Source organism: Excalfactoria chinensis, chromosome 4 (assembly GCF_039878825.1).
Source record: "Excalfactoria chinensis isolate bCotChi1 chromosome 4, bCotChi1.hap2, whole genome shotgun sequence".
NCBI classification, from domain to species: Eukaryota; Metazoa; Chordata; class Aves; order Galliformes; family Phasianidae; genus Excalfactoria; species Excalfactoria chinensis.
The window spans coordinates 65,988,300-66,013,305 of record NC_092828.1 but is presented as its reverse complement, the minus strand read 5'-3'; the positions used below and the strand labels follow the sequence as shown (position 1 = coordinate 66,013,305).

Here is a 25,006-nt window from a genome sequence, read left to right as displayed (position 1 = left end):
ATAAAAGCAAAGAAGTAGATACTTTTGTGGTAATGAATTAAAAAAAAAAAAATTAAAAAAAAGTGCAGCCTGTTTAATAGTTGACATAAATTAGCAGGAGCAAAAAAGAGAATCTTTAACGGAGCAGTTGAAATTACAGGTTTGTAGAGAAGATGCAACTATGAGACTAAGGAAAAACAGGATTAGATGTTTCACTGATCTAGTTAATTTGGGAAGCTGCCCAATTCTGTAAGGAACTGAACGTGTTTCTGCTACCTTTGCTATACGACAACCTGGCTGAAAAATTTTCATCCAAATCTTTCAAAAAGGGAAGAGTAGCCAATTTTTTTAGTTTATCAAATCTTACTGCCCATTTACTCTAGTATGCAAATCATTTGTGGTAGTTGACTAGCTGGGTACAAAATAAGCATGATGTTGCAACTAGTAGTTTAGCCTCCTAATTCACACACAGGTGCTAAAAATTAGATGCAGTATTTTCTGACTGCGTCTCACTTGAAAAGAAGGGATAGAAGAATATCAACAGGCACTGATTAATGTCAGTTGCATTCTTTAGGAGTAGAAAGGCAGGAAAAAACAAACAAACAAATGAAAAACGAATAAAGGAACTGAATATGAACAGACCTTAAAATGAAGTTGGCAGAAATTGTAATGAATTAAGTTAGTCCAAAGAGCACATCACTGCCGGGCAAGAGCAGTACATTCCACAGTGATCTTCCCATGCGATAATCTAGATGAGTAGTCCTATTTCTTTCTGACTAGCTCCTCAGTGTAGTCTTGCAGTGCAGTAGAGACAGATGGGTATACTACCTGGATCCTATTGTCCTTCTACGACAGGATCTCCTTCTGAGTTTTAAATTCACACATCAAATTGCTATTTTACAAGGAAATGAAAGGGTCTGCTCTCAGCATTGTTCTCATTCACACTCAGTTATCTGACACAAACATCTGATTGAGGGTATGCTGTTAAGCATTGGTATGTTTTCTGTTTTTATGCCCATACTTGAGTGTGGTTGTTTTTTTTCTTTTTTGCTTTACTTGACACTGAAGGTATTGTATTATTTGGATACAAATACCTCCACAGTGTCTGGGGAAAGAGTAGAAAGGATTAATGAAAACAAGATACTGTATGATGACACAGCGTAAACCTGCCTAAGCAGCAATTTGAAAATGGACAGAGAGGTACTGAAAGCTGTATCCTCCCCGTTCTTTATAATGCTGCTATTATAGTGCCTTCCAGGTGTATTGCTGCAAAGTTGCATGAATCAAACTGCCCAACGAGAAAGCTTCAACAAGAAGATTAAAATCTACTTATTTAAGGAGTCTGAACTTCTGGGGCATCCTCAGAATGTTGCTTAAGAATTTAGCTAACAAGTTCATATAAGGGAATATATGTTATGGGGAAGTAGCTTGGGATTTAAAAGTGCTGGGTTTTTTTGGCTTTGACCACAAATTTCTAATATAAACAAATCATCCCTCTATGTATTTGTTACCATAATTGGTAAAATCATTAATCCTATGTCTCTGTCAATTTCTGAGGCTTCCTAGGTGGTTTGGTAGTGCTATGGTCACTTACCAAGGTAAGTAATAATATTTAAAATAAGAAATAATATTTATCAGTGCCAGTCAGATGAGCTCTCACAATCTCTTATTTCCCAACTTTGGGCACGATCTGGAGCCAAAAATTTATTGGTAGACACGCAGAAGAGCAGGATCGTCTTTTTATTGCTCTCTTTTAATGACATCCTTTTAAACAAGAGTACTTTCCTACAACAGTCATAAAGGCATTGTGCTTGACTGGAAGACTTTCAGAGTGTTTTACAATTCTACATTAAGTGTAGTACATGGCCAGCTTATGTGTTGAGTGCATTCTTCGTAAGGAAAACACTGAATATGTACATGAGAAACTTGGATAGGGCTGTTATTGTGTGCCAGACAGCGAAGGAGTCTCATATGTAACTGAAAGAGAAGAAGAATATCTATTTAAATTTATGTTTTTTTTAAAGGAAATGTTTTAAAATATATACTTAATTTCTCTGCAAATAAATAAATCACTCTTACAGAATAAGACAGCCACATAAAATAAGAATTTTCAAACTATAGAGAAATGACTACATATTAAAGAGTTTCTCAGCATTCTTCTCCAGTGACCCAAGTAACAAACAGGGTCGGTGAATCCATCTGTTCTTGAGTCTTTGATAATAAGCTTTCTGTCAATATTGTTATTAACCTTCATGAATTCTCCTGGGACTTAATCTGAAAATTAATCTCAAAGAATGCCACTAAAATATCAATGTTTGAAAACAGGATGCTATCACGTAAATTTCTCTTCAGCCTTGCAGAATTTCACTCTAGAGGTTTATCATCCAAAGTAGACAGAAATTGAAGGTGAACACAAGCAGCAACATATGTTATTGCAAATAAAATATGTCACAAGATTTTCTTTTATTCTTAAAAGTAATACTGATCTCAGAGTAACATTTATGCCCATACAGAGCCTGAACCTCTCAATTTTTCTCAACTTTTTAATTGTAAGAACTCTTTAACTATCCATCTTAGAAAAAATAAAATAAAATTTAAAAAAATGGACTGATTGCATTCAGATAATTGTTGAAAGCATATATTCTGTTCTCAGTAGCTCTCCAACTACAGAGAACACACACTGGTGCCTACCAGGAGTTAACCGTGCACAGTGCTGAAGGCAGTTAGTAAGTAATCCCAAAACACATAGGTCATATGCTCTTAATTTCAAAACTGAGATAATCATGTTTCAGTCTTTACATCAGCCTCTTTCCTTGATCTGTCGGGAAGCTCTGATTACTTGCTTTACTGGATACCTTGCTTTCAGTCCTCACGAAACTCCCTTGGGAAGATGCACCACAGCTTTAAGAATAACACCAAATAATCAGGTACTGGGATAAGATAGCTTTGTGCTCTAATTTATTTTGTCTCTCCTACTTTTTCAGCATAAGATTGATGATCCAGGGCAGATGTACTGAAACATGGATCTGCAAAAAGTGGCCTGCTAGTGTAGTAGGGAACAACGTATTTTTTTCTGAAGTTATTAATGTAGGACAGGGAAAACATGCACCAAAAGTGACTGTCATATGTCCTTCATCCTATCTCCCACCCACTTCTTCTTCCATCCTCTATTCAATTTACTAATGTACAGAGTCCTGTAGAATGTACTGGGTCTAGACCACAGCTGAAAGATTTATTTCTGTCACCTGTGAAAAACAGTCTGTGACAGTCTATCATGTTGACAGCTGAATATATATCAACTCTCTAAAGAATGTAAAACTTCAATTTTGTCAAAGTATTAGTCATTCATATTAGTGTTTCCAAGGCTAAATTAGTGCTTTTAAACTCTCTTCACAGAATCCTTCCATTTTCAGCTTTTAAATATGAAAAATACATCATTTCTTATCATAGACGGTCTTTGACACAACTGCTTTTATTTTTCCTAAACAATTCCAGAAGCAAAACTACTTTCGTCTCTTTGCATGTAGAGAAAGCTAAATAAGAACATTGCAGAGACTGCAGAAAATGCTGAAGGGCTGATTCCATTCTATCAAATACAGTTCACACTGACTGCCTCAGCTCCTTGTTGTGGTGCAGCAAGTTCTTCGTTCACCCTTCTTCCTCAAAGGTAGAGAAGTACGTGTGAAAAAGGTTTGTCTGCGCCTGGTGCATTAGAAATAGATGGTTTCAAAATGTGGGTCAATCTTCTTAACAGGAGTCCTGATTTTAAAATAAATAAATAAAAGAACTCAGAGCAAAAAAATATTCAGCACCATCATACCTATTTGGCTACATGTTAACTCATGGCGAGAAAAAAAAACACAAACACATAAGAATTAATTGCAAGTTCTGTAAAGCCATAGGAAAACAAAAAGAAAATAAAACTTGAGACCTGTTGAAGGTTATTTCCATAAATCAGAAAGCTAAAGATATATAAATCATATAAACAAAATTTGGAAATAGTGTAGGCCTTATATTCCTTTTAGAGTATAATAATCCATGTGGCTTTTTTCCTTTTTTTTTTTTTTTTTACCATTTTAGTCTACCAAAACTTGACTTACATCTGCTGAGAGTAAAGACGGACAAAGCACACAAAGCACACAGAGATGAAACAGTGAAGGATTCCATCCTCTTTGAGATGCATTCAGGTACACAAATGTTCATTGGGTGTATGGATGTGAATAGTACTTCTGAAGTAAACAAATAGAAAAGAATTGCAGAATAAGGATATTTGATTACATATAAATGTTTAGCTGGATGCAAGTCTGCATCTGTTTTATAACATCTGCATTTTTGAAATGTTTTTAGAATTTATTACTATTATTGCATTCCTTATAATCTTGGCATCAGATGAATGTATGAAACTGCTTTGTTATTGCTATTGAGTTTTTAAAAATGTTTATTTAGCAGACATAATCTATGAAAAATAAGTCTGTATCACGTAGTTGTTGTTAAGAGGTATTTTAGGTAGCTGAAGCATACAGGGAGGCAGATACATAAATAAAACAATTATAATTTTCAGTGAGTATGCAAATTGTTCCACACTGGTACTGTAAACTGGCTACAATGTGCTCGCTAACATCTTTTCTTCGGGATTCATTTCAGCAACTTAAATGATACCTGTTTTTGTATGTCTAGAGTTCATTGAATATAGTTATCCCTAGGGACAACATAGGATGCTGGTTTCCAGCTTTGTCAGCTTGTGTCCTAGTTTGCTCTTTATCCCCGTGAACCTGTCTGTTGATGAGCAGGCTGTGTCTGACCCTAGTTTCTCTTACTGCCCTGATCCTGAGCAGCAGATTGACCTCAGACCTGCCTCTTCACCACTACCATGCCTCATGCCCTTGGCTGCTACTATGGGGAGTCCCCACTGCACCCTACCCCTGAGGCAGAAGCTTGCCCTTACTGTTCCCAAACACTCCCATGACTTTCAGATACCTCCTCCACCACCTCATACGAAGAAGCTCAGAATGCCCTGCTTGACTGACATCTGTGAGAATTGTGCACTGGCCTTGTAGTCACTGTAATGCTTATCTTCCCAGTCTTCAACCCAGTAGGGTTGGTTTCTTCCCAACCTGACTGACAGCCAGGGAGATTGGATGGGCCATGTAGCTGAAGACAGAATCTAGGGCTGACAGCTCTGAAATGTCTCCATGTGATAATGCAGCAACTTGGACATGTTTGGCAGTAACTCTGATTGCAAGAAGAAAGGGCAGAAATTTCTCAAAGCTATCTCAGAGGAAATGTAAAAGAAACATCCTATTCTGAATAGATGATGTGGTAAAAACTGGATCTGAAAAAAAAAAAAAAAACCAAAAAAAAACCACCTAAAAAAAACAACAACCTGTTTCTATGCATATTCTGAATATGCTGAGTCTGGAAATAAAAATAGCTGTTTGATGCTTTTTGTTCCCATTTGCCCTGCAACAGCATCACAGCTAGACTGAACTGAACTAGATTTTATTCCTTATGTGCATCTTCAAGAGTTTTTTTTCTGCACCGAACTACTTACATTGGCTGACAGGGCATGAGTAGATAACAAAGTTTGTTGCACAGCTGTCAGTGGTGCTCTAATTTGGCTTCTAGTAATGATGAGGATGAACAAGACAGAAAGAAGTCAGCTTGATTCCTAGAGCTCATGCTGGGTCACTAAGGCCAACTGTAAGAAGAAAATTATGTATAGCAGCACTGATCCAATTAAGAGCTTAGCCTTATAGTTGACATTAAATATATGCAGAATTTCCTTGCCTTGTGACTTTGTATGTTTGATACATCAAACTGAGAGGGAAAGAAATACATGTAGATTTTATATTTTCTCTATAATAGGATTTCAAAAATAATGCACTCCTAGAAAACATAAGGTTAAACTGACGAATCTTGTTGCCTAGTTATTTGAAATTGTCTTATGGGCTATAAACAGGTTTGAAAATTTGGCTGCATTTCCATTTCTTCTGTTTAAATGGGGTATCAAACAAGCTCAGCCTTCTAGATAGGTCTACTTCAAGGGTTTTTTTTTTTGCCTTCAGGACAGAAAGTAGTACAGGTTTTTTAAAACACTAACTTAAAGATCATCTGTATTTTTTTAATTTTCAAATCACTTATTTTAGTAGTGCAAGGTTAGGGGGAAAAATTGTCATTGAAAACATTTTCCCAATTTTATTGTTGACTTTTACCTACCAGTGATGACAATTTGCCATCAATCAAATACTAGCTTGCCTGTTGACCATTTAAAGCATCTTTTTCTTCCTCCACTGGGTTTGTTTTTGTGGTTTTTTTTCTCATCAATTGTAGAAGAAATACAAATATTCCTTAGCACAAACCAGGAGGAAAAGGTGAGTAATGCCATGATGCTATGATGATAGTGTCTTGCTGAAAACTGTTCTCCCTGTGCATCTAGTAGGGTATACCAAAAGGCCAGACAGCATCAGCAAGAATGTTTTAGATTTAATGAAGTCAATTAGTCATATTCCAGACTTTTGGGGATAATGCTGAAACTGATAAGGTGTAATAGAAATAAATCAGTGTTGAAAACTGCAATGGAACCTTATTTGAAGTTTACTTAGTTAATAGTCTGTGTGATGTCCCAACACTGTAAAATAATTGTTTGTAAGCCACAGAAACCTATTCCTTGTGCTGTGCCTGAAGAATCTTGTTGACTGGGTCTGGAGCTTCACAGAACTGCAGAAAAACAGAAAGCTTTGTGTTGGAGGTGTGGGGTAGTCAGCTCTCTTATATTTGGCTGCCCTGTTTTCAAAGCAGCTGGGACAAAACTGCAGTAAGCTAGAGCATCCCGTTCAGAAGCTTGAAATCTGGGATACCACTTTTTGTACCCTTTAGACAATTTCTGGTTTTTGTACAATTCAATTTAAATTAGGGTGCAAAAATTTGCTTTGCTGACTATTTAAAGTTTTCAGAAATATGTCAAAAGTCTTATTTAAGTGAGAAAGAAGTTCTGTGAAAAACATGTTATCATTAGTGACTTAGAAGACATTGTAAGGAAATCTATGTGATTCAACAAATATTCTAAATTGTCAAATTAATCTTAGAAGAAAAAATCCTGATGGGAAACTTATACTGATGTTCTATGAGTTATAGTGAGCTATTACCATTGTGAGAACATGATCATTAGCAAAGCATATAAATTATGCATATCTTTGTTGTTTAGGTCAGAAGCTGACTACTCTCAAAGCTTCTGAGCAATGTACTGAGGACATTCTTATAATTTATAAACTGGAAAAAAAGAAGCAACAAAATCAACAAACAACAACAAAAAACTTGCAAGGCATCGTCTTTCCTCTGGACTCGGAGTTTGTTACATTGGTTCTGCTTAATTTGAAGTTTCTATTTTAAGCAAATTCAAGTACAAGTTCAACTATATTCTCAAATCCCTTTACAACCAATTGCATGTAGTAAGTCTGTTATTAGAAACTATGGATAATTACAAACACTAGAATTTTACAAGAACTTATTCCTAGGTGTCTTTCCCGAAAGATACTGTTCCCCATCAGGAAGATTTGGGAGTATGAGATCAGGTTAAGTTTCTTCATGTCTTTAAGTTTTTTCCACACTGTCTACTTTGTTTCCTATTCCATCTGTGGTTCTATAGCAGCATATGCCAGAAAGATAAAGGAATAAACTTTCCATGGATACATTGTTTCTAATAGGATTTCTCTTGGTTCTTCATGCTTAGCATTTTACTAGCCAAAATCCTTATGTATAGCCATTTTCCTTATGTATAAATGACATCACAAGAAAACTAGTACATTATAGTGCAAGTTATTTTGTGCATTTAAGAAAATGTATCTATAGACATGGTTTGTTTTAATAGTAAATTTTCTTTAAATTCTGGTTTGTTTTGTTTTGTTTTTTTAATTATCATAACTCTTAAAGTTATTGGAAAATAATGTTTGACATAGCCTAATTAAATATAGTTCAGAAGCTGCAAAATAGGTTCTCAATAAATGAAATCTTAAGTTCACATCCTAAGCTTTGATGAGACTTTTGAGATGAGTGTAGAGTTCTTAAAAGTTGAAATTTTTGCTGTGTACCCATAGAAACAGGAACTGACAATCTGTAAGAGACTTCCACTAGATTCATGTCATGAATCTACTGTTTCAGTGAAGAATCCTGGAAGTAATTATACGTAGAGCCATTTGGCATGCCAGCTACTGCAAAGGAGATATGCATTTTTGACAGGTAAGAGTAAAATTTTCAGTTCAGTAAAACCATCTTTATCAATGTGTTGGGCTACTATTTTTAACCAAACCACTTCATCTTACCATCATGATCAACTAACATCTTTTGCATCATTAGTGGTATAAGTCCAGTCCCTTTTTGACATTTTGTTTTCTGTGTTTTTCTCTCTCTCTTTTTTTTTTTTTTCTAATTACAGTGTAGCAGTAATGAGAGACTACTGCATATAGCAGTACTAAGTATACTAAGGGTCTTAGTATTCTCTGAAGTTCTGTTTCTTAAATCTGTTACACAGACACTTTCCCCTCCTTTTCTGAAGGTTAAAAAGAAATTCATGTTGTTCTACATAAAAGGACACTGCTGAAAGTGTGAACTTGGATTTTTCTCCTCTAATTGCAAAGTATAAATGCTGTAATCTTATTAAATAGTTCATGTCTAAGACAATGATAATCACAATGTGAAATTACCTAATACCTGTTATTCATAGTCTTGATTACAGATAAGTATTATTTTCTTATTGAAAATTTGTTTAGTTATTTATCAAAGAAAACCTTTAATATAATCTTTGTTTGATTTTCTGTAATACCATTTTTCCTATCTGCTTCATCTCTCAGACTTTTAGGTCTCAGTTCATGTATTTATAAATCCCACGCAAGCTGATTGTTCACATGAGGAAACCAAAAGTGTCCTGGATGATTTTGGAACACTTCAAAACCAGAGCAGAAAGTCAAGATGAACCTAGACAGAATGGACTTGGATGGCTTCTATTCTTCCATATTTCTTTGCCTTGATTTTAGCATTTGGACAGAAATTGCACAGATCTGATCATCTCATTGTGGTCTTGAAGACAGAATGGCCACTGTCCTTAGTAAGTGTGATCTTAAAGAATAATCTGACAAAAATAATCTTCAAATGCGGGTATTTGCTAATCCTTTCAAACCTTTTGTTGAAATGCAGGAAAAAAAAAGCCGTACAAGTAGAAGCCATCATCAGAAGGATGCCCACACAATGCCATTGTTCTGGAGTTAAAAGGTAGATGCTGGAGACTACTTTTGCTATATATAGAAGTTCTGAGAAATCATATACATATGCGTAGCTTTTAATCTAATGTTTGCTTGTAACTGTATAAACATTTCCAAACTTTTAGAGTAACTCATAGTCTGTAAAATATGATCCCAAAGTAATAAAAGTGCAGAAATATATAAACATCAATGTAATTAAAATAAGCTTTCCTACCCTCAGAATTATGGGAATAGAGGGAGAAGGTATTTTCAGTCAGCTATATAAATTTGGAAAGATGACTGCAATAGATACATTCACCTAACAATATAATGCAGAGGGAAAGCTTTCATGGTGTGCCTGTAATGCAAAAAATAATCATCCATGATCTCTTCATTGTAGTGTTAACAGAAGCAAAATGCCCCTTTCATGAGCACATTTTTAAACAGACTGCAGTGACAGAAGGTGCTCTGCAGCCCTCTCCTTCCTTTCTGAATTCATGCTAGGCTCCCATCAACATCCTTTGCATTTTAATGACACAACTGCGGATCTTGCTCACTCCTCACTGAACACTCAACCTAATTTCCTTTGCCTTTTCAGCAATCACTGCGTTGGCAGCATAAAAGAAAAACAGAAATTTGAAAGACCGTTTTGTTTCTTCATCCAGATTGTTGCTGTTTATTCAGCACAAGGTCTGCAGTTCACGTGGCTGGATAAACAGGAATGGCCCACAGCAACACGTAAGACCTACAGATAGGATCAAGATGCATTTTTATGATTTCTGGGCTCATGTCATTGTCACACTATAGATTTGAGAGGCTGTTCTATCTGCTCAACACTGTGTATTTCTGACATCGATTTTTACATTGAAGCCTTTGAAATGCAGTTTAGCCAACCCTTGGGCATCTGTCTTTGACAACCATTTATGTGAGAGACGACTTATTGATCTGTTAATTGAACAATCATTGCCCCATTTTTATTACATATATTCTGCTATCACTGCTCTTACTCTGTGACCTGAAATCCTGTTTTGGAGATCTCGTAATCTTAAAAGATCATAAAATAAATCCTTCAAGCAAATAGCAGTAAAAAAAACATAAATGCTGCAAAAATGCACAAATACAGAAGCACTATTCTCATCACATAAACTGACCTGGAAATACAGCAAACCCTACTTCTTTAGGTATTAAATCCATGCTCTGCAAATAGTCAGCAAAAGGACATCAGTGATGATGAGACCTCCCTTTCTGACTTATTCTAAAGGAGTGACTTTCATTTCAGGGCCATTGCAGTGATGTTCTGTACCGCTGCACTGCATCTTTCAGTCTGAGAGATTTTCAGAAGAGTTAGAAGAGTTCTTTGACACAAGACTTAAGCTAGACCTGGTTAATATTTTTAATGCTGACCTATGTGTTCTTTATAGTTCTGAAAAATTTTTGTTTCTAGACTGTGTCAGGCTTGTGGATGAGACAATATTTGACATTTAAATTTCACTCCTTTTACCTCTTGCTCTTCTTACCTCTTCCAATGAACATTTTCACATTGTTTATCTCTTGAAAAGGGAATACAAGGTGATGTCTGTGATCGCTCACTTACAAACTGGAAAGAATGTTATCATCCTCTGACATAATACTTCACCCCTATCTGAGAAATCAGCAACTGACTTTGACTGTCACCTGGACATAATTGAAAGCTTTCTTATGCTAGAGTCATTCTCAAAATCTTCTGCACTGAAAATGGCAATCTATTCTATAATTCATTCCAGTGAAGTTCCATTTCAGTGAACTCTCCCATGAACATTTAGATTTCTAAATTGCAAGCCAGTGCAATTAGAAGTTTAACATCCTCTTGTGCTATTTCCTTCACCTCTCTTCTGCCATGTTCTTCTTATAGTTAAAATATTAAAATATGATGAGAGAGTTGATGCTAAAAGATAGAGTCCTACTGAAGTCAAAGAAGCCAAATAAAAAAGAAATGTTTGCATATTCATAATCTCCGAGCCAAGTTTTTAGTTAGAATAAAACTTAGTTCCATAAGATGATACCAGGATATACGGGGTAATTTATACATGCATCCCCTGATCTTTGTTCTCCATAAGTACAGGCAAATTATGGATTTGCACTAAGTGAAGAGTGTCAAAACATACGTGATTTTTAAAGTGTTCCACTCAAGTTTTCTAATAAAATATTGCAGGAGTCAACAGAGTGTATCAGAAAGTAGAATCTTGCAAAAATCTTACTGATTGTATGACAAAATAGGCAGATGTAGTCTGCTATTAGTTTTGGAGGTGGGAAGATTAGTAAAGAAGTAACTAGTAAAAGTGAGACAGCACAAACAACAGGATCATTGTTTTGTACTTGATTTTCATCTGGAGCTAATTCAAGGAAAATGGTAGATGTATGAGAATTGATCATTGCTGATACCTGCTACCCACTGTCATCAGGGGTAGTATTCTATTTCTATCTTTGTACTCATCCAGCCTGCAGTGTTGCAACTAGGAAATTGTTCCCAGGCATTAGAACTGATAGTGGGGAAAGCATAACTCCCCCTCAGACTGTATGTGAAGAGGCCTCTCTTTTGCATTAGTGTTACAGCTGAAGGCTGGGGTCCCTCAGTGAAGCACTTCAAGTTAAGCAACGTAAATACACCTTCCTCTATGTGCCACTAACATAACAGATGACTCGTATTTTAAAGAAATTATACATTAGCCAAAGAAAGACTTGCACTGACTTTAATGAGATTGAAGATAAAAATATTTTTGGAAAAAAAGAAGTCTAGATAAAGAAACAGTAATTTGCATGGTCTGAAAAACAAAAACAGAAAAATGATCAAATTCAGGAAATGTTTATTAAAGCTGAGTAAATGGAGCTCATGAGAAGAAAAAAGGATATATATGTCAAATCTTCTAAAAGAAAACAGTCGCCAATCTTACATAGAGCAAATATGTACTTACTAATGTATATCAGATACTAATATGTGTTGATGGTTAGGCTGCCAAGCCTCATTCCAAATATGCTCTATTCTGCGCAGCCATCCAGGAGCAGCAAGGCCACTGGATTATTTAATACTAACCCTTAAAAACAATCAGAAAAATTGATAACTTTTGAGAAAGAGTCATTACTTATTCCCCCAGAGTGATCTAGTGATTCCCTCTTGTAACTAAAATCTATCTTTTTCACAAAATCAACCAGGCATTTTTCTGATAGATTCTGCTTTTTGTCAAGTGCTGGTAAACTGCATGCCAAGTCAGTGTTTCATTATGTGTAGAGATAGGGGATTTCAGTGGTAATTTATGAATAAGGATAAAGCAGTAGATTCACTCACTCTTCATTCCTTGTAAAATCCAGAACCAAAGACTCTAATGAGTGCAGTTACCTATTTTTGTTACTTCTTACACTTAAACCCAGCTCTTATGAAAGAAAATTATAGATTTGTATTTGTTTTCTAAAGCTTATATTAAGACATCCTACATTCAGAACTAAAGCTTCAGACAACCCTGTTTAGCTTCTAAAATACAAATGAATTGAGCGAATATACCGCCATGTGTTTGGCTTTTGGGGAAAGTTGAAAATTCAGTCTTCCACAGAAGACTGCAAAAATGAGTCACTCCATATGGGAGTATATTACATTCCTAATTAAAGAGCACAATACAGTACTCTGTGTATTTAGCACTCTTAAAAAAAATCTCATTGGCCATAAACACTATGCTGATGGGTCTATTGTGGGGAGAACCACTTCTGATAGTGGGTGGGTGTGATTGGGTGGATAGAAACAGCACCATTCTATGACTTTTTCTTACAGTTCTCCGTGTTTCCAGAGAAATCCAAATCATCTTCTGGACTTCACTTTATTTCATTGCTTAAAAGTAGAACTGTGAGTAATGTTTCAAGAATTTAATGGGGGGAGGGGGAGGGTTAAGGGAGGGAAGAAAAAAACAAAAAGGCATAACTTTTATTAAAATTGATATTACATATGCATACAAATACACAGCCTTTCACTCCCTCCCTATGGGATGGGAAGAGAGTTGGGAAAATAATTAAATAAATAAATAGATAGATAAATAAAACTTGTATGTTGAGATAAAAACTATTTAGTAAAACAGAAAAAGAAGGCAGAAATAATAGTAACTATATATATGAATGTATTTACAAAAGGAATTATGCACAATTCAGTTGCTCATCCCCCCCTCCCCCTCTCAAACAATGCCCAGTGAGCTCCTGAGCAGCAGCTGCCACTCTGGCTAACTCCCCTCAGTTTTATAGTTGTTTTTTTCTTTTTCACATGAAGTCATATGGTATATAATATCTTCTGAACAATTTATGTTAGCTGTCCTGGTTCCATTCCCTCTCATCTCCTTATTACACCCTTAGCCCCCTCCCTGACAGGACAACATGAGAAGCTGAAAAACTGAAACCAAAACAGATATGTTTAAGCTTGTTTATGTTCCCTCTCTTCTACTGAAAAAGTTCCAATGTATTTAAATACATCTGGAATATGCTCCCCAGGGAGGTGGTTGAGTCACCCTTCCTGGATGTGTTCAGAAACCATTTGGATGTGGTGCTCAGGGACATGATTTAGTGGAGAGTTTTTAGAATTAGGGTAGTACAGTTAGGTTGTGGCTGGACGTGATGATCTTTAAGGTCTTTTCCAACCTGAGAAATTCTGTGATCTGAATTTTAGCAGGCACTTGAATGATATTCATCCATGAATATCCTGATAACTAAGTTAACAAGTTATAAAGCCAATCTCCCTTCATTCTCTCTTGTTCAGTTAATATTTAGTATATAAAAACTGCAAAAATTGCAATAACAAAACAAGGAACATCTGCCTTTCTATACCGTGTTGTACATACATAGACTGATTAGCGCATGTTTGCTATGAGACCACAACAAGCTTTAGGATTAGAAAAGTTCTCACTTTAAAATGGATTTCCACAGAACTATGCACTACTTTGAATTTTATCTTCTGACTAGACATCATATCTTCGCTGAAATTAGACATTCACATTTCCTTTATGCACACAATGATGTGCATGAGCAGTAACAAAAAGCTTGATTGGTTTGTTCAACCAAATTCATTACCCCGCATGATGTCTGGTCTAATTTCAGTCATCGTTTTCAGCTTTTGTGAAACAGTCATATGTACCTGATTTAAAGCCAAATTTTGTGAGCAACTTGAATTTATCATCTCCAATCACACTGATGAATTCACCAGCAGAAAACTCTTGCATATCCTAATTTGTAGGTACGATTGTGTCCTTGTAAAGAATTCTGCTGTAATCAAGGTCAGTGTAGTGGAGTAAAGCTATCAGTTGAAATGGAAACTGCGTAACTCAGAATTTAAGTATATTACCAATTATTATATTGTTTCAATGATGGTTAAATAGGTTTTTATTGAAATAAGTGTGTTCATTGTCTTAGATGGACAAAATGAATAAAGTATCCACTACTATTGGAAATATATTAGTTTTGCTAAGTGCAAAAGTGTTAACTTTGAACCACTTTAATTAGAAAATATCCCACTGTTTTGAATGCAAAAAGTGGCAATTTCTTGTGTTCTGCAGCACTATAAAAAGGCTTGTGCCTGCTTCTGTTCTCCTATGTCACCATCCTTTTAGGCTAGCCTTAGGCACAAGGGTCTCTTGAAGCCTCTCACAGCATGTCACTTTCTTGCATGGTGCAGGGCTTGCAACAGGCACTCCTTAACCTTGAAGGATTCCATGACACTTGGGCACATCGCAGTTTGTCTGTGTCCCACACACTGTTTTAGGGCCCCTTTGCACTGGAAGATCCATAAGCATGTTGTGTCAGGTTTTGTTCTGGGCATGGTAAATCTGTGGGCTGTAAACTAGTCACTGACTTCATGTTCATTACTTTCTTTTTACTTTCAAACTTTAATTATTTATGTTATTAGCTCTTATTAAAGAATGTGTCATCCACTCTATACCTAATGGCTAAATGTATTTAGCATGCATTTATATCTATATTTATATGGCAGCATATAAATAGGATATCTATATTTAAATAAAGTATATATTTACACATATTTATGTTATTTATATATATACTTAATATACAGGACACATATAAACATGAATACTTTCATATCTGAGCACCTGCAGTGTCAAAGTATAAATTCAGGTACAGGGCTGCCTGAGAACTCCCTGTGGTGGCACCAAATGGACATCAGCCCATCAGAGACCACTATGTGAACATACGAGTTGACATAGAAGAGCTCCTTGTCATGGAACAGTGGCCCCTAGCACTGTCACTCACTATCTTGTGCATCAGCTCTCCTTATCCTACTTTGGTGCTATGAACATATGGAATGTCTAACAGGTGAGCAAACAAAAATAAAATAGCAATAAAAGAGGGAAAGAAAGGTGGCTATCTTAAAATAATTATAAAAAGGTAATGTACCACATATAATTTGATAGGTGGTAATCCTGTTTATTTAGAGCAGCTATTTTTGTATAATTACTGCTATGTAAAGCAGTTTAATTGCTGTTATAACTTCAGAAGTCATTGGACAACTGTTGTCAAAATCCTTCAAAAAAGACTTTGAATTAAAAATTAATTATCTACATATTCAGTGATTTACAAGATATTTCTGTCACAGTCATTTACTGTGATAATTACACAATACTTCTTCCAAGGTATAAATACTTGAAAGTTTGGTCTTCTTTGGATCTTGATCTTCTTCTCAAAACTAAGACAGTTTTGAACTCAGCTTTGCTTGCTCTGTGTATTAGACACATGCTTCTTGAGTATTTCAGCAAAAATACCTAACAGTAATGATTTTAGAAGTTACACTATGTACTGCTATAAGGTTCAAAGGGATTGAAATAAATTTGATTTCAGGAATTACTTTTATTTATGTTCATAAGCCTCACTGTGACCCAATTCCATGCACTAACTTTTTGCTTGTGTACTCTCTGCAAAAACCCCTTTTACCATTGTTAACAAGCAACACTGGGATCCTTATATAAGGTCACATGACATCATGTGTGGGGAGAAAGAAAAGTAACCTAAGTAAACAGACCAGATGTGAAGTATTATTGCTAGTTCTATCTTCTGGTCTTCAAATACTTCCAATGTAGAACATTTGTCTTTTGAAGCATGAAAGGCATTTGAAACTTATTACCCAAGTATACATTCTCTCTACTGGTCAATGCCTAAGATTCACCAGCAGGTTGAAAGATCAAGAGTTAAATCTGGCTATGAGACAATCTTCAAGAAGCTTCTGCTGTACACATACAAGTGTCATATTTATGGCTTAGGGCCTGCATCTATGTAATGGAATTAATATAGCCCTTGTCCTCATGCACAAGGTGCCATGGTGAATTAACTGCTTTCTTATGTGAAGCACACCAATATTATGGTAATAAAGAACACCAGAATAATCTTCAGTTCTCCCTTCAGAGAGTATTACGACAATGTGCAATCAACAAAGCATGGCACTGCACAGTATACAGCATGCACAAAATAGCAATTTAAGGTTGTAAGTGCAGCATTTAAACTTCTTTTAAGCTGACACTGCCTACTGTGTGAATTCTGGCCTCTGCAACCTTAATGTTAATTTAATATTTGCCAGCATAATGGTTTTATACAAAAAAAAGTACTAAGTACTCACCCTATAAAACCATTTGCCCTGTGTGCTCAGGTAGCCAAGAAGGCCAATGGCATGCTGGCTTATATCAGAAACAGTGCTACCAGTAGGAGCAAGATGGTGACTATTTACTTCTAGCTGTATCATAAGGTTTTACTTGTGGTCCTGTCTCAATAGAACTGCAAAGATCATGTTTACAATAAAAAAGGACAAAACAGCTTCTGAATATCTCATGGCAGCATTAAGATACAGGAAAAAGTAATAACTTCCAAAGATCCTGGCTGCTTTGTTAACAGCTGCGTTTAATTTACCCCTTTTTAAATTAGAAGTGCTTAAAAACCTATCAGCTGACATTTCTAATTGACAACATACTCTGTGATTATAAACTGATTAAACTCTGTGATCTCATGACTCCTTGCAAATACTTCTGTCCCCTTATCAACATAAATTAGTCAAAATTATTTCCTGTGCATCTATGTTGTACTGTTTTATTCAGCTAAAATTGAACTCCTAAACTCAACTGTCCATTTATTATCATTATCTAGTCACTACGGCAGTTATTTCTGTTCATGTTTCTATATTTATTAAAGTAGTAAGTCTGATTGAAATTGGCCTAAAAAAAAGCAAGTAGTGATACCTTTCTGTTAGCAAACACTTCCTGAAGTACTGTTCCACAGAAATGTTGCCCACAGGCTTCCAGTTGCCTATTTGCTCAAATATGGATAAACTGGTCCAGCTTGAAGTAGCTAAAAACATCGCTCTTAGAACTAGCCAAGACAGCTTTTTGGGCAGCTCTTCGAATGCCAGGCTTCTTTGGGTAGTCAGAGAGGATTACATCTAGCCCCTTTAATGATGTTTTTACTGCAAGTATCATAGAATCACAAAATGGTTGAGGTGGCAAGAGACATCTAGAGACTGTCCACTTCAATGAGGTTAGCTAGAGCAAGTTGCTTGGACCTGTGTCCAGTCAGATTTTGAGTATCTCAAAGGTGAAGACTCCACAGTCTCTCTGGTCAACTCATTCCAGAGTTTAGCCATGCTCAAAGTACAACAAAAGTTTCTATGTTTAAGTGGAATTTCACTTATGTATTCTTATGTTCATCAGAGTCTGTTTCAGGTGGATTTCAGTGGATGCTGGTGGGTCTTAGTGCTTTTGAGAAAAAAAAAAAAAAAAAAAGAGTATCAGGCAACCTGACTTTTACCTCAACTCAGAAAAACGTGTTGCCATGTGCTTTTCTTAAAATATGCTGTTTTCACATCAGCGGAAGTTTAGCAGAAGGCAGAATTTTCAAATATCTGAATAAATAATGTCCCTGATTTTCAAGAGGAACCAAGTTACACTAAAATATATATATATATACATATGTATGTATATCAGCCTTTATATGTTGCAATGCAACTTTTACACTCCTGTTGTAAATTCATGCAAATTAATTTAGTATGTAGCTAATATATAACTCATATCAATAAGTATGAATCTCCTGCATCCTTATTTCACAGAATACAAGCATTTAAATTGAGAAGACATTGTCAGAAAAAAACGTTCTTTTCTAAATGCAGGTTGTAGAATTTCACTTTTGTAATGCAAATCTGAGAATAAGCAGACTGAAGGTCAGGTTCTGAATATAATTTCAGATACTGTAATTAAGTCGTGAAGAATATTGATTTGAATTAGTGGATGTTCATTTCTGATTTAAACTTCTCCATATTCTTTAAATTAATCTTTCATCTCTCAGAGATAATCTACAGAGAAATCAATTTGTAAAAAATAAGAATTTTTAAAACAGAGTTTTTTTCTTTCTCCCCCTTCTCTATTGCTGCCATTTTTTCCCTTATACTGGTGTGCTTTCCCATGACGAGAAAGAGTTTCAATTTAGGAAACACAGTTCTACCAAGAAATATAAACAGTACTTGTACAATCAAGACTAATGGCAAATTGCAAAACACTTCAAATTTTTATAGTAAACTTATTCTTTATAACTTAAATAAATAAATAAATAAGAAATAGCAAGCTATATTGCAAATGCTACTGCAGAAGAGAAGGCAATGCACAGACAATTCACAGTATCTCTTACTGAATTTTTAATTTGCCTGTACTACGTCTGCTTTCATTTGTACAGAGCTGCTATAAAATAAAGGTTACAAATATTACATGGTAAAGGAATGCCTGGGACATCTATAGAGTGGCAAAATACTGAATATCTAGAACTAGGATTTTCAAATCTCAATCCTGTCCTTCTTTACTTTCCTCTGCCTACCTGCCAAAGAGTCCATACAGACTGAAATGAGCAAATACTGTATGCTACTCGTTAGGTTGTTAGGTTTACATAAAAATTGGTTTACATGAAGCGCAGCAATAGAAAAGCTTCATCAGTTTAGCAAGTCTGTGCTCTTTCAGTATCTAATAAATGCCTAAGTTAGCTTCTTGCAGGAGCTGTAGGGATGGAGAATGAAGATTTGTAAGTAGTGTCCATAGACACTAGACTCCATGAAACCAGAAGCAGAAGTCCAATGAATCAAACTGCTTGTAGAAATATTGGGTAGATTTTTACTTTGCATTGGCTATAAAATACAAATTTCACCTTTTTCCCCTGGGTTTTTACCCCAGGTGCCCAGCCTTGAAATTCCCAATTTTCATCAGTATTCTCCCCTGCATTGCCCTGATGGTGAATAAACAAGCTCTGTTCAATTTTCCCTCGATCGCATTATGAGCAACACTGGATATTTGACATTGTTTCCTGTTTTCAGACGCAAAATCATCTAAATTACTCCTATGTCTTGCCTAAATACACTAGGACAAGAGATTAGCCTTACAAGGCCTCCACAGCTCACTCAGAGACTAGCTGAATTTGGCCCAGACAAATTCTATCAGTTTACACACTGATAGCAATCTAATGGTCCCCAAACCATAAGAAAATGTAGAAAGTTAGGCAATAAGCAGCAGATCTGAGAGACAAGTAATAGTGAATGTAAAAGGAGAAATTAGACATGTGGAGTGAATTGGCTGAAGACATTAATATAAACATTGAGTTTTTCTGTTTAGAATCATTATATGGAAATGAAAGATTTGCATTACATGCTTTATTGATTATGGCAAGAGATCTAGACTTTGAAAAGTGAATTGGAATTGTAAATTTAAAATCTTAAAATTGTAATGCTAAACTAAAAGTGTTGATCTTAGAAAAGCATGAAAAGATAGCTTAAATATTAGGTCTAAACTTTTTCAGGATTCTCCAGTATTTGTTGAAACAGTATTAAAAAAATTAAAATAAAAGTATATTCTTGTATTTCAATTGTTTTTAATATCCCAGAATAGAACACAGAGGACATCTCATGCCAATTTTCTGACAGTCACTTGGCACAGCAGTAAGCTCTCACTGGTTTCTGAATAAAACATTTGCCCATCCTGTAGTTCTCAAACTCCACATTATGTCAAGTGCTTGAAATTTAATAGAGAATGTTAACTGCACTTTGTCTGCTTGCCAAGGCTTAAGCTAGTTAAGTACTTTTTAATTCATTTTTGACGAAATATTTATTTGTATCTTTGTATTACAGTTGAGGGTACTCTTTAGAAATTCCCATCTTTGAAAAATAGCATTGTTGACAGCCTGGACATCTTCAAGAAAAATAGGGTGAGTTCCTTTTAATACCAGAACAGAGAAAAAAAAGGACCCAAGCCTGCTTGGAAAGAAGAGGGAGACAGGGAGAATTTGGGACAGAAACAAAAAGTTTCCATTTTCTTTGGGCCCATAGAGACTAGGTACAGAAGCCAAATATTCAAATTTTACAATTCCCAAATCAACTATAAAGCAAGAAGATTTATTTATTGGGAGTAATGGCAAAAGCAGAATGTCCCTCATGGTCTCTTGATCTTCAGCAGCCTCTCAAAATTTATTTCTTTTATAACAGAGCTTGACAACAGGCCTAATGAAGACTGGTATCCTGTAACTGCAGCAAAAGTTTAGTAAACATTAAAACTCCTACCATCACTTTCTCTGCATCACTCTATGCTCGACTACCAGAGCATGGGTCACAACTTAGATTTGTTAAGCACTTTAAATATGTTATTGCTATAACCTCAAGGAAAGAGATCAGGTCCTAATAGTGCTTCCTTCCATTCATTTTCTGGTGGGTTTTCAGCTCAGGTGACTCCTCTGATTACAGCTGCACTAGCATCTTACAAAAAAAGTTTCAATGTATGTACAAATGTCTAAACAGTTTTTCAGGGTAATACACAAAAAAACTCTTACGGGCAAATGCTAGATCCAGAATTCCCAATACCTACCTACAACTTTATTACTATCCAACAATGAAATTGTCATCTTGGCTTATTAGTATTATTTACGCACAGTTTGATTTTTGCTGCACTTCCTGGAAGTTAGTACATTTTAAATCTAGAAATTCACATCTAATATTCCTACATTCAGTGTGAACACTCTCAATGGAAGTAAAAACATTCCCATAAATGATCATTTCTATATATAAGTTTAATTTGAATGTTAATCTCCACAGTGTATTTTCAGAATACAAAGAAATTTACAAGAAAAAGCAATGCACTCATCTACAGCAGGAGCTCCAAATTACTGGGAACCACTCATGGATTACTGAAGCACAGAGAGTCATAGCAAGAATGCACCTAACTGAGTCAAAGCATAGGGCAGACTGGATTTATAGTATTTGATTACAGACTTCAAAGGTTTTTTTAAACCTTTGGACAACAAGACCCTTATAAAGCTTTAAGGAGATGGATATGGTTTAGGTTGATTTGTTAGATTGATTTGAGGAAGGGAATTCAGACTGAGGCAGGCAAAGTGAAGGCTGTGACAGTATGTCCTCCCTACTACATTCTACCACCTTATTTTCCTGTCAACAGTCTCCTTTGACCAGACCTTGCAGAGAAGGCCTTGCACATGCAGACAGTGAGCAACAGGACCAATAACATTCTCACTAAGACAGATTAACAACCTCAAATCTGTCTCAAACTTTGGGTCTAAAAGAACTGATAGCAGACAGCTGGTTCAACAGGTGAAAATCAATTGAGCATGTGCCTAAAAAGCAACCTATGACTGTGAGTCAATCACCTTATCCCATAAATAGGGAGCAGCAGGTGAATCCCTTTGAGTTTCCCAGTATAGAAGCTAGTAGTGTGGTAACAGCTTATCTTGAGCAGAGACACCTTCTGTGAGTACACCTCTACAGAAATTCCTTATGTCTTGATGTTAAAATGCTTTGCCTTACAGATTCTCAAAAAGTGACTGTTTTAAGCTTTGTTAGCCTTGTTAAGATTTGTACTTTTGATTGTATGCTTTGTTAGCTTTGCTAAGATTACATCTTAAATTGGTGGTGCCTGTATTATCCCTTAGATGTAAACATTTGATGAAGTTTGGGACCACAAGGATATTCAGCTCATTATTTTTGTGGTTCAAGCAGTTCAGAAAGCAAGGGGTTCTACTTTTCACATTATGAGTCTATGGAAGGGTCTCCTATGTGTGTTTGCCTTACTTTTTAAGCAGTAAATAATCAAGGGCATCCAGCCATCCATAATCTTCAATTGCCATTAAATCTCTATGTTATACTTATATTGTGTTAGTAAATAGCTTCTCTCCTAGGAATCCTAATTTCTCTCTTAGGAATGCAGTATAATTTGTTTCCATCTGTGACAACGAGGTACTTGACTGATGCTATCAGTGATAGAAGACAGGAGTTGGAAAGGTCTCTTGAAGGAAAGACAATGAAAGCGAGGCTTGTACAGGTTGATGGCAGTGTTCTTTGTGTCAGTAAGCTGGAACCTCAGGTAGAGCAAGAATACAAACCATCAAGCTTTCCTGCTGTCTCAGAGCAACAAGAACTCAGATCAAACTATTGAGCAGCAGTAAAAGATAAATGAAATGAAATGGAAACTCTGAATTAAGTTCAGTTTTTGTGTTTTCCCTTGAAAAAATAAAGGCATATATGTAGTCATGTAAGGGGAGAAGAGTGGTTGGGGAATTAATGATAGAGAGGAGCTATTTACTTCTTCCTGCAAGCTGAAAGGCAATTGCCCATTTTTGAAAGTTTATTTTTTCCCAAAACTGGCATAATCACACTAAGAATTCTCCAGACTGCTCTCAAATTCTCACTCATATTAATCTGTTTGGATGGATGTCTGAGGATACAGCTTCTTCTCCAACTCTGTATTTACATTATGCAATATTGTTACAAATTGAGAGACTCTGGACAAGGTCCCTTCTACCTACATTTAAGTTAGCAAAACTTTGTTTGGTATGCAGAAGCCTTAGATGAAGATAATGGAAATGAGTCAACACAAGGAAATAAGTGCCCCCCTATTCAGTAAATTAGGCAGTTATATTGCACAGAGTGATTTAGATTGCTTAGAGTGTTATATACTAAGAGAAATCTGGGGAATAATAAAGCCTATTTTAATACTGTTCTTAAATACAGTTTAGAAACAGATTGCCTCAGCTCATCTCATTGCTAGGACTTGTCAGAACATGACATTTTCTTGTTATGGATTATATGAATATTGGAGATATTTATCTCCATTTAGGCAATAAGAAGTCTTTTATTTGCATATTACTTTTCATTTGCCACTTCCTAAGAAGGAAAATACCAAAACAATATGTTAAAAAGCCACATAGATATGGGTATGGTAATTAGGCTATCCAGAAAAGGGCACAGCTTGGACATTGAAGGGACTAGCTCAAGGGATAAAAGGTATTACTTCAGTCTGTAGCTCTGAACAAAAGGGGGAACGACAGTCCTCACTATCCTGGAGCACCTGGAAGGAAACAAAAAAAGCCCTTGATATAAGCAAGGTTAAAAATTATTACATAAGGTAACAAAACAGACCTATGCTGATGAAATGAGCGATTACTGACAATGACTCAGATGCTGATGCTGTAGACTGCATTTCTAAGGCATAGGCAAACATCTAGGCCAAGATAACCTCGAGCTTTCTCTTATTACATCAAATTAGCAGTTAAATGTTTCCTGGTGATTCTTTTGCAGAAAGTAGAAAATAGAAATCTGAGTGAGATAACTAACTTTGGATTCAAATAAAGAATCTTGCAAGGAAGTTGTTGGAAGGAATATGTGGATTGGACAAGACTCCAAAATATTCATACTCTTTTTGTTGTTTTTACTGAACATCTTGAAGAGAGAACATTCCAAACATTACACAAGGGAATAAAAGTTACCTTGTCCAGGCAACTATTATGAGTGGGGAAGAAGTGTGACAGCTTGATCTTATTGCATGAGCTAATATTTCGAAGACTAATCAAGCTGTAAAGAGCAGCAAAAGTGGAAAAGAAGAAATAATACAAGCTGTAATACAGTTATGCATAGGAATAGTTTATACTTATTTATTCATACTGAAATCAAGGCTAGCATTCCATCAAGAATAACTTTAAGAGTTCTCAGTAATAGAATCTGAAGAGCTTTCCTGTTCATGAGATCCAGCCAAGTCTTCAAGCTTATTATGTTTGAGGACAATGTCTATGTGGAAATGCTGCAAGTATGTGAAGGGAGCATGTGATTAAAAACAAAATTCTAATTCACTGTGAAGTATTACAGGTCATCTGAGCCGAACATTTTACTTGTCCTGTTTTCAAGTACTGTCACTTTTCCTTCATTTGCTGGTAGGAAAGAATAGAAGTTTAATATAACAGGTTTTCTTGCCAGCTTTAAATACTGTTGTCCCTTGAAGTAGTGAGTCACAATAGTTAATATGTTAATGCAAAAGCTGCTGCTTATTCATGCACTGTGTCATAAAGTGATGATGCTTCTCACAACTTCTGAAAGGAAGGAGTGATTCTCCTACAAATATAGAATTGTTTGTTGAAACCAACAATGCTAGAATTCATAGAACAAAATGCCATTGTCCACGTCATTGATCTGTCATTTATTTTTTTATATATATATATATATCATTAAGAAAAGCACCATAACTCCTTAATAAGTGCAATCAACTGGCCGCCCTACCCAAGTAATTACATCATTGCAAAACTGTTAAGAATAGGAGTCTTGATGAAGATGGAAGAAAGCCCTAAATGGTTTCAACATTGCCAGTCTTTTACAGCCACCACTACTGACATAGGAAAGTATTAGAAAGGCAGATTCTGAAAGGGAGAAAATACAACCCATAATCTTAGCATTCTTTTCCTAGTCTCCAGCCACATAATCTTTCCTT

The 25,006-nt window shown here is 35.7% G+C and overlaps 1 long non-coding RNA gene across 1 annotated transcript in view; it reads left to right on the top strand.

Annotated features, from left to right (window-relative positions):
- Positions 1–4,109: 4,109 nt before the first annotated feature.
- The window catches only part of LOC140252006 (uncharacterized), a 47,734-nt gene continuing 26,837 nt past the window's right edge, over positions 4,110–25,006 (top strand). Inside the window, exons 1-6 of the long non-coding RNA XR_011903512.1 lie at positions 4,110–4,166; positions 8,073–8,214; positions 8,826–9,079; positions 9,169–9,243; positions 9,811–9,950; positions 13,012–13,083. This is a non-coding gene — a long non-coding RNA (uncharacterized lncRNA). The remainder of the gene's footprint in view (positions 4,167–8,072; positions 8,215–8,825; positions 9,080–9,168; positions 9,244–9,810; positions 9,951–13,011; positions 13,084–25,006) is intronic.